This window comes from Macaca nemestrina, chromosome 18 (assembly GCF_043159975.1).
Source record: "Macaca nemestrina isolate mMacNem1 chromosome 18, mMacNem.hap1, whole genome shotgun sequence".
Lineage (NCBI taxonomy): Eukaryota > Metazoa > Chordata > Mammalia > Primates > Cercopithecidae > Macaca > Macaca nemestrina.
This window is the reverse complement of record NC_092142.1, coordinates 52,344,297-52,357,508: the sequence shown is the minus strand read 5'-3', so window position 1 is coordinate 52,357,508 and position 13,212 is coordinate 52,344,297. Positions and strand designations below refer to the sequence as shown.

Here is a 13,212-nt window from a genome sequence, read left to right as displayed (position 1 = left end):
TATTGAAGCACAAAAGAAATACAATAAAGTGAACATAATTAAAGTGTTTGATAGGTTGCTCTATGTATATATCTGTGAAACCATCAGGACAATAAAAACATTTCAATCATCCCAAAAACTTTCCTTGTGTGTCTCTGTAATTCCTTCTTCCCACTCATCCCTGTCCCACTCTTTAACTCCAGATAATCGCTGATCTGCTTTCTGTGAAATTTTGCATTCTTTAAAATGTATATAAATGAAACCATGCATTGTGTGTACTTTTTTCTGTCTTCTGTCATCCAGCATAATTATTTTCAGATTCATCTATATTGTAGCATTGATCAATGATTCATTCTTTTTTTATTGCTTAATAATAAGTATGAACATAACATATCCATTCAATTGTTGATAGAAATTTGGGTTGTTTTCACTTTTTGGCTATTAAAATAAAGTTGCAATGAACATTAATATATGAATCTTTGTATGAACATATAATGTTCTTGGCTAAATCCTTAAGAATGGAATGATCAGATCATATTTCTTTAAAAAAAAAACTGCCAAACTTTTTCAAAATACATGAATCAAGTTTCTATTACTTCTTTAGTCAACTTTGGTAGTTTGTGTTTCTAGAAATTTTTCCATTTCATCTATGTTATCTAATTTGTTGTAATACAATTGTTAATTTTATTTCCTCATAATCCTTTTATTTATCTAAGGTCAGCAGCAATGTCCTTTTATGCCCAGTTGTAATAACTGAATATTTTCTCTCTCTCTCTCTCCATCTCTGTCTCCCCTTCCTTCTCTTTTTTTGCTCTCTCTACTTTTCTTGGTGAGTCTAACTATAAGTTTGTCAATTCTCCTAATCTTTACAAAGTACAAAGTATTACTTTGTTGATTTTCTCTACATTTTCCCATTCTCCAATGTATTTACTTCTACTCTAATCTTTACTATTTCCTTCCATTTGCTTTGAGTTTAGTTGGTCTTTCTTTTTTACTTTCTTGTAGTGAAATTTTGGTGATTTATTCCTCATATAGGTGCTTACAGCTGTGTTTCACGCTGAGCACTGCTTTAGCTGCATCCCATAGGTTTTGTTGTGTTTTCTTTTTCTTCATCTCTAGGTATTTTCTAATTTCCTTTGTGATTTCTTTTTTGACCTACTGTTCTTTGAGTAGCATGTTGGTTAATTTCTACATATTTGTGAATTTCTCCAATTTTCTTCTATCATTGTTTCCCAATTTTATTCCATTGTGTTTGGAGAACATACTTTGATGTTAGGTCTATCAAATTTTTTATCATGACGTATTTCTGAGTTTATACTTTCTGGAATTTGTTGAGCTTTTGGTGTTTTTAAAAAATCAAATTTTGGAAGTTTTCAATCATTATCTTTTTCTTTCTGTTACTCTAACTATATAATTTCAATTGACCTAACTTTAAGTTCCCTAATTCTTTTTCTGACTGTTCAACTCTGCTATTTAGCCAATCTAGTGAATTTTTTTTTTTTCAGTTATTGTGCTTGTCCACTCCAGATTTTCTATTTTGTTCTTTAAAAAAAATTTTCTATTTTTTTTTAAACTTTAAGTTCAGGGATACATGTGCAGGTTTGTTACATAGGCAAATTTATGTCATGGGGGTGGTGTTGTACAGATTATTTCATCACCCACGTATGAGGCCTAGTACTGATTATTTTTCCTGATCCAATATTTACTATTTTCTGAGACACTGCACTCATACTTTCCTATAGTTCTTCTGACATGGTTTCCTTTAGCTCTTTGAAATAACTGATTTAAAATAGCCAACTTAGTCTTTGTCTAGTCAGCCCAATGTCTGGATTTCCTCAAGAACAATTCTCTACTAACTGCTTTTCACCCTTTGGGCCATATATTCTTATTTACTTGCATGCTTCTTAATATATTTTTGTTGGAAACTGGACACTTTAAATTACATGGCAACTCTGGAAATCAGATTTGCCCACCTGCCCCAGGTTTTGTTATTGTGATTATTTAGCATCGTTTTAGTAACATTTCTGAAATAAATCTGTAAAGTCTGTATTTTTTGTTGTACTGAAGTACTGGATCAGTTCACTTAGTGGTCAGCAAACTATTGGAGAGATTTTCCTAAACACTGGGAAGCACAGTCTCTCAGTTTTTGCCAAGGGCCTCTGGGTATGTGTTGGGCACACCTTTAACACTAAGCCAGGCAGCCTGTCTGTAAATTCCATGGGATTTTCTATGTAGACAATCACATAATCTGCAAATAAAGGCAGTTTTACTTCTTCCTGCCATTCTCCATGTGTTTTATTTCTTCTGCTTTCCTTATTGCATTGGCTAGAAACTCCAATACTATTGAATAGAACAGAGGCATCCATTTTTTTTTTAACCATGGGGGAATGCATTCATTCTTTGACTATTAAGAATAATGTCAGTTGCTGTTAACTGTAGCTTTTATTTTTATATGTCCTTGATTGGATTCAGGAAGGTGCTTTCTAATACTGTTTGCAGGAATTGATGTTAAATTTTGTCAAATGCCTTTCTGCATCGATTGAGATGATTATATCATTTTTCTTTCTTTACCTCTAGCAATATTCTTTGCTCTGAAATCTACTTTGCCTGTTATTAACATAGCCACTCCAGCTTTCTTTTAAGATGAGCATGCCGTATCTTTTTCAAACATGTTTGTCTATGGTATTTGTGAATTTATGTTTAAAGTTAATTTCTTAAAAGCAGCATGTAGTTTTGTTGTTTTTAACCTATTCCAACCATTTCTGCCTTTTTAAAGGATGCTTAGTTCATTTAGATATAGTTTTTCATTGTTATTTTGATTTGTATTTCTCTAATGATCAGTGATATTGAACTTTTCTACATATGATTGTAAGCCACGTGTATACTTAACTCAAATAACTTTTATTTTGGATTGAAAAGAAAGCATGTTTATTATAATCTGTAAAAATAAAAAATAGTAAGTATTTAAATGTAAGACTGTAACTACAGTAATAGTTTAGAGATGTGAGTGGTCTGTTTGGACTGAAGAAGTCAAATGTTTCATGAGGAAAATGGAATCTAAATTCAACTCTAAGACAACAGAAAAAGATGAAAGACACATAACAGGCTCAAACACAAGTAAGTGTATCCACAGAGGATGTCAGGATGATTGGCTAAGATGGAAAAGGGTTAGATTATGGAAGGCCAGGTCATAAAGAGCCCTGAAATTACAGGAGATGTTGAGGTGCCATGCAAACCTTCTGCAGGTTTTTTAATCAGGTGAAAGGTAAATATATGCATAAATATCCAAAAGAAATAATGTCGAGAAACTTAGCTAGTGATTATAGGTAACCCAGAATAACAGAAGGTCCAAGCAAATGGGCTGACCCACAGGTCTGTCCTGGAATCCCTCTTATCTCTTTATTTCATTCAGCATCCAGTACTGTGGCTATAATTATCATCTATATCACAAGGACTTCCAAATTCACCTCCACGCCTGCTCCTTTCCTGAACTCTGGCCTTTTACCCAACTGTTTATCTGACACACTCATACAGATGTACAATGAACATCTCACACTTAACATGTGCAAAACAGAATTCTTGATTTGCAGCTCCCCCAAACATGTTCTTATGTTCTTCCCCATTTCTGTCAATTTCACTACTATCCCCACAGTTACTCAAACCGAAACCTTATAAGTATTATATTCCTTCCTTAGCTTACCTCTTACATTTAATAATTGAAGACTCTTGTCAACTTTATCAAATCCTGCCCTGTTGTATCTTAACTCTATTTATCTCTGTCTTCACTTCGACCACTCTTGCCCTGGCCCTCACCATCTTTTGCTTAGACTACCCCAAAAGGTCTCCTGAGGATCTTCTTGCTCCCCATAATCCAGATGTTGCCCTCCTATCTCAGATCCTCACCTGGATTCTTATAGCTCTATGAGACCCAATCCCTCTCTATCTCTTGGATCTCACTTAGTTTTTTGTTTGTTTGTTTGTTTGTTTTTTGAGACGATGTCTCGCTCTGTCGCCCAGGCTGGAGTGGCGCGATCTCGGCTCACTGCAAGCTCCGCTTCCGGGTTCACACCATTCTCCTGCCTCAGCCTTCAGAGTAGCTGGGACTACAGGCGCCCACCATCACGCCCAGCTAATTTTTTTTTTTTTTTTTTTTTTTTTTGTATTTTTAGTAGAGACGGGGTTTCACTGTGTTAGCCAGGATGGTCTCGATCTCCCGACCTCATGATCCGCCCACCTCAGCCTCCCAAAGTGCTGGGATTGCAGGCGTGAGCCACCGCGCCCGGCCGGATCTCACTCCTTAGCAGTCTAGTACCACCCTCACCAAGCTTACTCTTGCCTTAGCATCTGAAATACTCTTATACCAGGTTTTTGAAGGGCCGGGTCCTTTCTGTCATTCATGCTTCACCTTAAATGATAGCATCTGAAAAAGCCCTCCCTTACCACCCAGTCTTAAGTAGTCATTCACTGTAGTCACTTTCTCACAATATCCCGTTTTGTTTTCACCAAAGCTGTCATCATTACCTAACGTTCTATTTATTGTTTGTCTCCTCCATATTTTTGCACCCCTTTACCCCAGATCAAATGTAAGCTCTCTCAAAGAAAGTACTTTTTAGGTCTTCTTCACTGTTACATCTCCAGACGCAAGACTCATTACACATTTATTGAATCAATTAATGGAAATACAGTACTTGATAAAGATGGGATCTCAAATCAGGAAGAAAAAAAATAGATTCGACCAATAACTGAGACAAGTTGTGAAGGATGCAATAAGAAAAATCTGAAGAATGTTAGGGGAAATTTTCCTAGACTGACCCTTATCAGCTCAATCCAAATTCCCATCGCCCACATAGAACCTGGGATTTCTCCTGTGCAATAGTGGCAAATCTGCATCCTAAACCTATCCCTTAACTGTTTCACTTAGGTGGCAAGGTCTTCTCCATAGTAATGAAACAACCAATAGCAGGTGCTTCCTTATCTGTGACATAGTCTATATGATTCTGACCAATAGCAGACTTCTGTCTTTACAAGCACACATGTGCATGTATGTTGTTTAAATTACAAAATTAAAGCTTGGAATTTAAATCAACCACATTGAACAACAGATCCCTGTGGAATAAACAAACTAAACATACAAACCAATGCACAAGATATAGTCACCACCAATACAATATCACTTCAACTGAGTTAGCAGTTAGCTCGAGCCTAGGACAAATTCTTGGAAAGATAGGAGCTTCATTTTTAACAGCGCATAACTGTGATTAGCATCAGCAAAGCCCCAGATGAGTAGAAGACTCAACTTGGTATCATTAACACAAATAAGTAGTGTTTCACTATTGTATTAGAAAAAAATTGTCTATTATAATAAAATTGCTTTTTTCTGAAAAAAAGAAGGCCATTACTTTTCAAAATTTAGAAATCCCCATGGGGCTAAGTGGCCTATACAACCTAGGTTGAGGGAAGGAATAATACAGAAGATAGGGCTGAGTTTTCAGTCCTCTGGTAACTGCAGGCTGAGGGTAGAAAATTAGGGATAATGTGGCTTCACACATAAACCTTATGATAAGCAAAACATATCCCAGATTCTGTACTCAATGGCTTAATACTGGCTATCATTGGAACTACAGAGGGATGAAATTTTTTTTTTTTTTTTTTTTTTGAGACGGAGTCTTGCTCTGTCACCCAGGCTGGAGTGCAGTGGTGCGATCTCGGCTCACTGCAAGCTCCGCCTCCCGGGTTCACACCATTCTCCTGCCTCAGCCTCCCGCGTAGCTGGGACTACAGGCTCCCGCCACCACGCCCGGCTAATTTTTTGTATTTTTAGTAGAGACTGGTTTCACCATGTTAGCCAGGATGGTCTCAATCTCCTGACCTCGTGATCCACCTGCCTTGGCCTCCCAAAGTGCTGGGATTACAGGCGTGAGCCACCATGCCTGGCCGAGATGAAAGATTTTTTATAGCGGATTTGTATTTTTTTAAATTTCTATATGGTTTGAATGTTTTAATCAAGCATGTTTTATTTTTGTAATAATAATGAACTCAAAAAAAGCTAAAAGAGAAAAGTAGTGAAAATATACAGGAATCTACTATTTGTATCACTGCTTTTCAACAGAAATATAATGTGAGCCACAAGTGCTGTGATGCACACATTTATTTTTAAGTCTTCCAGTAGCCACATTTAAAAAGGTAAGAAAATACAGGTAAAATTAATTTAAGAATATATTTTATTCAACCCAATATATCCAAAATATTATCATTTAAACAGGGATTCAGTATAATAAGTATTGAGATATTTTACAGTCTTTCTTTTCTTACTAAGTCTAAAAAATCTGGGGTGTATTTTATACTCATAGCATATCCCAATGAGAACTGGCCATGTTTCAGTTGCCTTAAGAGCCAAATGCATTAGTACTGTACAGTGCAGATCTGTATCCTGAAAACATATTTTCACATTAATGAAAAAATGGGTTGATGAGAAGATCAGACAATTTATAAAACATAAAAAGTAAAGGGTCAGTAACTACATTGAAAAATGTAAAAATTCAGAAGTAATAAAAATGTAATGTAAAACCATGAACTGTAACGTGTTCCAGGTCACATGCAGGTATGACTGAGGGATAAGGAAACAAACTAGTATTGGCCTTCTGAAAAAAAAATCAACAACATGTTAACAAAAGCTTTAAGTGATTATTATTTATCATCTTGGCTGCAAAAAGTTCATTTTCTAAGAATTTTATACTAAGCTCTGATGGAACAAATGTGCAAGACAGTTACAAGGATGTTTAAATCTGTATCATTTATAAAAGGAAGAAATTGGCAATAACCTAAATGTTCAATCTCAGGTACCTAATTTAATCAGTAATGATAAATCCATAAAATTAAATGCCTGTCAGTTATTTTATATGACTAATGATTATTCTAGATATTAGATAATAAATAAACATATCATATGCCCATGAGCTATCTCTCTCCAAGACATGAGATCACGGATTTCAAATTTTAGTTTTTGCTTATTTGTATTTTCTAAAATTTCCACAATACACTTTTATTATACCCAAAGTCAATAATCAAAATGGCAAAGTATGTCAGAAAGACTGAAGATGAAGAAAGCTGGAAAAAGGTTAGCCTATTTTTAGAAGAAATCTAATGGTTGCCTCTGAATAAGTAATTTCAGTAGAAGGACAGTCTTTAGAAACCAAAATAATGGTTGAGAAGCAAAAAGAATTTAATCAGGAAGGCATTATGGAAAAATGCACATGGTAACAGTATATATCATACAGAGTGTTTCTTTCTGTTGGATTTTTAAATGAAAATATGCCCATTGTGGAAAGTTTAGAATAAATGAAAGAGAATAAAGAAGGAAAGAAAAATCACTTGCAGCTTCAACAGCAATCTCTATTCTCAACATCTTGGAGTGCTCCCTTTAGATCCTTTCCTGCATGGTGCCCTATAAATGTTTGTTGAACAAATGGGGGCAAAAGAGCCAAAATACACAAGGATGTCAGTACACTGAAGTAGGAAGGAGGGACAGAAATAGCAAGTCTTAGGAAATGCCTGGGTAGAAAATAAGGAGAAAAATTACACTGAATAGCCTATCATAATAACTGCATTTAAAGGTGGGAGGAGAGTCAATATATAATAAGTGTTATTTGATTTAAGTATTTCCCTCTATTGCTAAATTTAAGTGTAGTTAAAATTTCCTATCTTTCTTTACATAATGCACTGTCCACATCATTGAAAATTTCTGTGACTATCATGTTTTTAATAACATTATAATTTTTCAATGTTTAGATATTTCATAATTTGCATAAACAATGCCATGATATTGAAATCACTTACTTACAATGCCAAGGGAACAGAACTGTTCATGACTCATTGTTGACCTCTATGATATGTACAAGACAGGGGTCCTGTCAGAAGAATGACTAAAAGGGTATTATTAAAACTCTTGATACATGTGGCTAAACTCCTTTCTAGGAAGTTTTAACCAAATCTTGCTCTGAAGCAGTGAGACTGACAATGTACAGTATGTGTATTTCTATTTATTGGGTGAAAGAGTCATGAAAAGCTAAATGCCTAAAGAAAGGAGGCTGTGCAAGACAAAGCTGAGAATGCTGGAGTGAGAAGGCGTCATCATGCCTGCAAAGCCATAGAACAGAGGCGAGCGGGAAGAGATGGGTGAGAAAAGGAGGGAAGGAAGTTTGAAAACAAAAGGAAATGTGAACTTAGTTAAGAAATAACACATCTTCCTCCGAGAAATATGAAGGAGAAACTAATAGGATAGCAAGATAAAGAATAAGTTAAAACAGATGTGAATATGAGATGAATTCCTCAGACAACATTGTAAGAAATACCTTCTTCATTGACCAATTCCAAGAACTTCATGCTTCTATTTCTCAGCTGGACAAGTGACTGTTAGGGGTGCCCAGCCCATCATCCACAACTCCTCTTCTAGCTCCAGCTGGGAGATAACACTGGCTTTGAAGGGATGACAGCCCACCCATGGGGAAAGAAAGATATAACAAATATCTGAAAATTCAGCGCTAACCCCTTAGTATTTGGCTCACTGAATGACGGCTACTGTGAGGTTTAATGGAGGATTAGTACAGAAAGCTCCTAATATCAACTCTTTAAAAATAAAGACAATTTACCTGGGGGAAAATGTATTCGGAACATCTTGTGTCTTGGGGGCCAACTAGACTTTAAAACCTTTGGTTTTGGGGACTATATAAGTCCAGCAGAGTAAAATGCTATGAAGACGCATGGCTGTTAATAATTGAGGAAGCAAAGACCCTCAAATAGGAAGATTTTCAGTTACAAAAGAAAATGGCTCTTACCCACGTAGATTAGATTCCTACAGTTCTCCAGCGCCACTTCTCTGTACAGATTCCTCTGTGGAGGGCTCAGTTGTCTCCACTCCTCCTCAGTAAAGTCTACAACAACATTCCTGAATGTCACTGGCTCCTAAAATATAAGCATATTCACCCTCTATTAGCTATCCAGAAAGTGTTCCTGACACAATGTGTAAAGCTGATAGTCACAGGAAAGGTGGAGGAGAAACCAAACAGAAAGTTTTGGGTTTTTTTTTTTTTTTTTTTTTTTTTTGAGATGGAGTTTCACTCTTGTTGCCCAGGCTGGAGTGCAGTAGTGCAATCTTGGCTCACTGCAACGTCCACCTCCTGGGTTCAAGCTATTCTCCTGCCTCAGCCTCCTGAGTAGCTGGGATTACAGGTGCCCACCACCACACCCGGCTAACTTTTTTGTATTTTTAGTAGAGACAACTTTTCACCATGTTGGCCAGTATGGTCTTGAACTCCTAACCTCAGGTGATCCACCGGCCTAGACCTCCTAAAGCGCTGGGATTACAGGCACTGGCCACCATGCCCTTTTTTTTTTTTTTTTTTTGGAGACAAGAGTCTTGCTCTGTCATGCAGGCTGGAGTGCAGTGACACGATCTCAGCTCACTGCAGCCTCCACCGCCCAGGTTCAAGTGGTTCTTGTGCCTCAGCCTCCCAAGTAGATGGGATTACAGACACACGCCACCATGCCTAGCTAGCTTGTTTTGTATTTTCAGTAGAGACGGGGTTTCACCATGATGTCCAGGCTGGTCTCGAACTCTTGAGCTCAGGCAATCCACCAGGAGTCCATGCCTGGCCCACGAAGTATTTTTGACAGTGCTCAGACTTTGTGGTTACCTGAAGAAGAAGCCATCGAGAGGAAATTCCAACTCTATATAAATTCACTCATTTCAGCCATATGTCTTTCCCTTCCTGTCTCAAAGGAAAAGTTCCCCTTCTATGTATCCTCTTATTGTGTGTTCTAGGTGTTCTCTGATACTCTCCAGGCATTCACTCTCACAAATTATCCCCATTTTTGTCAATCTTCAAACTATTCCTCTTTGGAAACCCTTCTTCGGCTTATAAACAAGAATGTTCAAATGAATCTCTTCCTAAATGATTTATCTGATAGAAAAAAAAGAATCCTTTGAAAATCAGTTTAGGAATGACAGTAACAATGCTGATGGGCCATCATTTAATAGGCACTATTAAAAGATGGGGAGATGCAGGTAGAGTAGGCAGCTTGAGAAGAAAAGTCAAGGAAATACACCATCGAGAGCAGAAGCCCTTATACACTACTCTCCTGCATACACTGGGAGGGGCTGCCAGGGGCCTGCCAATTTTTGAGGCAACAGGTAGAGTTGGGAGAATGAGACCCCAGGAGTATTTATTCAAACTTGGGAGGGGAAAGAATAGTTTTCAGGTCTACGACAAAGAGCTAAAGGTTTTCTTAGACAGGTTCTCCCCCACCCCAAGGCCTCTGCTATTAAAAAGGAACAGAGAATGCAACATCCAATGCATTGGATGCAGCTTAGAAGAGAAGACAAATGTCACGAATAGTTTTGGAGGAGTGTCTACAAGAACCCATCTGTACTAATCACAGCCAATTAGGGGAATGGCTAAAACCAGCCACGTTAGGATCAATAGTATTTTTTAAAAAGGATCCTGTCATTATCATTATGCACAGAAATGACAACAATACAGGAGAGAAAGAACATGCTATGAAAAACAGCAAAGGATGAACACATTCTGGGAAAACTAAGATCTGAAGAATACAAGAAATCTTCTAAAAATGCTTGCACTATAGAGTAATTCAATAAGGACATGAATTTAATGAAATACACATACCACCCAACATGATTTTTTTATAAAGAGAGATGGAAAGCTATGAATTACTCTGAGAACAAAAATGTATTATGGAGCTAATAAATTTAGTAGGGATTCTCAAACATGCAAAGACAAAGAGAAGAACATTTTCGTCTCATTATTCAAGACACAGGTTGAACATTTTAACTACTTGATACTGAAATCCACCACCCCACCCAAGAAAAAAGGAAGGATCACAATGAAGAACTAGGGAATAAAATTACTACACGATGAATGGTAACGAGGGCTGTTTTTTTCCCCAATCTTTATACATTTTATTTTTCTTTCTTGGCTTACTGTATTGCTGTTAAGACCAGACATATTTTTCTTTTTTGTCCTTGCAAGAGGGTGGTTGGAACCACTTAGTTGATCAATGTAGAACACATGGTATAATGAGGCTTTAGATGTTAAATTGAGAAAAACAGTTACAGGAATAAATATGGGTCCAGAACAAACACTTAAATAAGTAAATCTTTTTTTTTTTTTTTTTTTTTTTTTTGAGACAGAGTCTTGCTCTGTCACCCAGGCTGGAGTGCAGTGGCCAGACCTCAGCTCACTGCAAGCTCCGCCTCCCGGGTTCACACCATTCTCCTGCCTCAGCCTCCCGAGTAGCTGGGACTACAGGCGCCCGCCACCTCACCCGGCTAGTTTTTTGTATTTTTTAGTAGAGATGGGGTTTCACCGTGTTAGCCAGGATGGTCTCGATCTCCTGACCTCGTGATTCGCCCGTCTCGGCCTCCCAAAGTGCTGGGATTACAGGCTTGAGCCACCGCACCCGGCCAAGTAAATCTTGACAAAGTAAAAATAATCTTACAACAATTTAAAAAACAGTCCATAGAGTACAAAAGAGAGGGAGAATAAATGTAAGCAAGGTTGAATGTCTAATCAGGTGGACACAAACACAGTGAGTCTCTCATAACTGTCTTACCTTTTTTCTTTCACTCTTAGAGAAATATTACAAAAACAAGAATTTTCTCTTGTTCAATATAGTTCTCTTAAAGAACAGCAATTTCTTTAGTTCTCTACTTTTTCTTTTTAAATTCGAGTAACATTAATTTTTTTGTTATTAAACCTATTTATTACTAAGCAATGCCAGTTTTCTTTCTGTCTCTTCATTCATTCATCTGTTCATCTCTTTTTTTGCCTTACTACAATGCCCAACACTCATCTCCATAAATGTGCATGGAGAGAGACAGCCAGATGTTCAAAGTTAACACTGACGGGAAATGCATGCACTTTCTGCTTTGTCAAACTACTATGTACTGCTGATTGTTAAATAAAATAATATAGTTTAAAAAATAAAAATAAAGGACTTCCACTTCCAGACAAAATGGAGTAAACACCTTTCTCTGTTTCTCCTATTAAGTGTAGATAACCATCGTGGAAGTTATATTTGAAACAAACATAAGATGACTATGAAAGGTGGAGAAAGGCAGGCTGGCTAGGGCCCCTGGGACTTGGGTGTTTTTATCATCTCATGTATTCTGTAGTTGGAGCTGAGGAAGAATCAACCTGGAAATGGTAATGGAAATAGAAGAAAATAAATAAAAGCCCCAGTAAAAGATCAGCCTAACAAGCCAGAAGACTTTTAGACAGTAACTACCTAACTCTACGAAAACACCACAGGAAAAAATAAAAATGTGGCTCCATCCCCACCACCCTCAGGTAAGGAGGGGGCAGGGAGGCAGACTTCCACGCTCACCCCACCACCCAGGGCTCTCTAACAAGAGAATTTTAAAGAACATCCCATGAGATGGCACCAGTGAGCAATTACATAAATGCTTGAATCAAAAGAAAAGGTAGAAAAATAGAAGTAAAATAGAAGACATAATGAAGAATCAAATAAAAATTTTAAGAATCAAAATGTGAGGCCAGGCACGGTGGCTCACACCTGTAATCCCAGCACTTTGGGAGACTGAGGCAGGCGGATCACAAGGTCAGGAGATCCAGACCATCCTGGCTAACACAGTGAAACCCTTTCTATACTAAAATTACAAAAAAATTCACTGGGCATGGTGTAATCTACTCATCTGACAAAGGGCTAATTTCTAGAACCTACAAAGAACTCAAACAAATTTACAAGAAAAAAACAAACAACCCAATCAAAAAGTGGGCAAAGAATATGAACAGCTACTTCTCAAAAGAAGACATTTATGCAGCCAACAGACACATGAAAAAATGCTCATCATCACTTGCCATCAGAGAAATGCAAATCAAAACCACAATGAGATACCATCTCATACCAGTTATAATGGCAATCATTAAAAAGTCAGGAAACAATAGGTGCTGGAGAGGATGTGGAGAAATAGGAACACTTTTACACTGTTGGTGGGACTGTAAACTAGTTCAACCATTGTGGAAAACAGTGTGGTGATTCCTCAAGGATCTAGAACTGGAAATACCATTTGACCCAGTCATCCCATTACTGGGGATATACCCAAAGGATTATAAGTCATGCTGCTATAAAGACACATGCACACGTATACTTATTGCAGCACTATTCACAATAGTAAAGACTTGGAATCAACCCAAA

At 37.2% G+C, this 13,212-nt stretch overlaps 1 protein-coding gene across 1 annotated transcript in view; it reads right to left on the bottom strand.

Moving 5' to 3' along the window:
• The window catches only part of LOC105494099 (RB transcriptional corepressor like 2), a 128,484-nt gene that overhangs the window by 102,618 nt on the left and 12,654 nt on the right, over positions 1-13,212 (bottom strand). Inside the window, exon 2 of the mRNA XM_011762210.3 lies at positions 8,814-8,940. The gene's annotated coding sequence lies outside the window, so the exon portion shown is untranslated. The remainder of the gene's footprint in view (positions 1-8,813; positions 8,941-13,212) is intronic.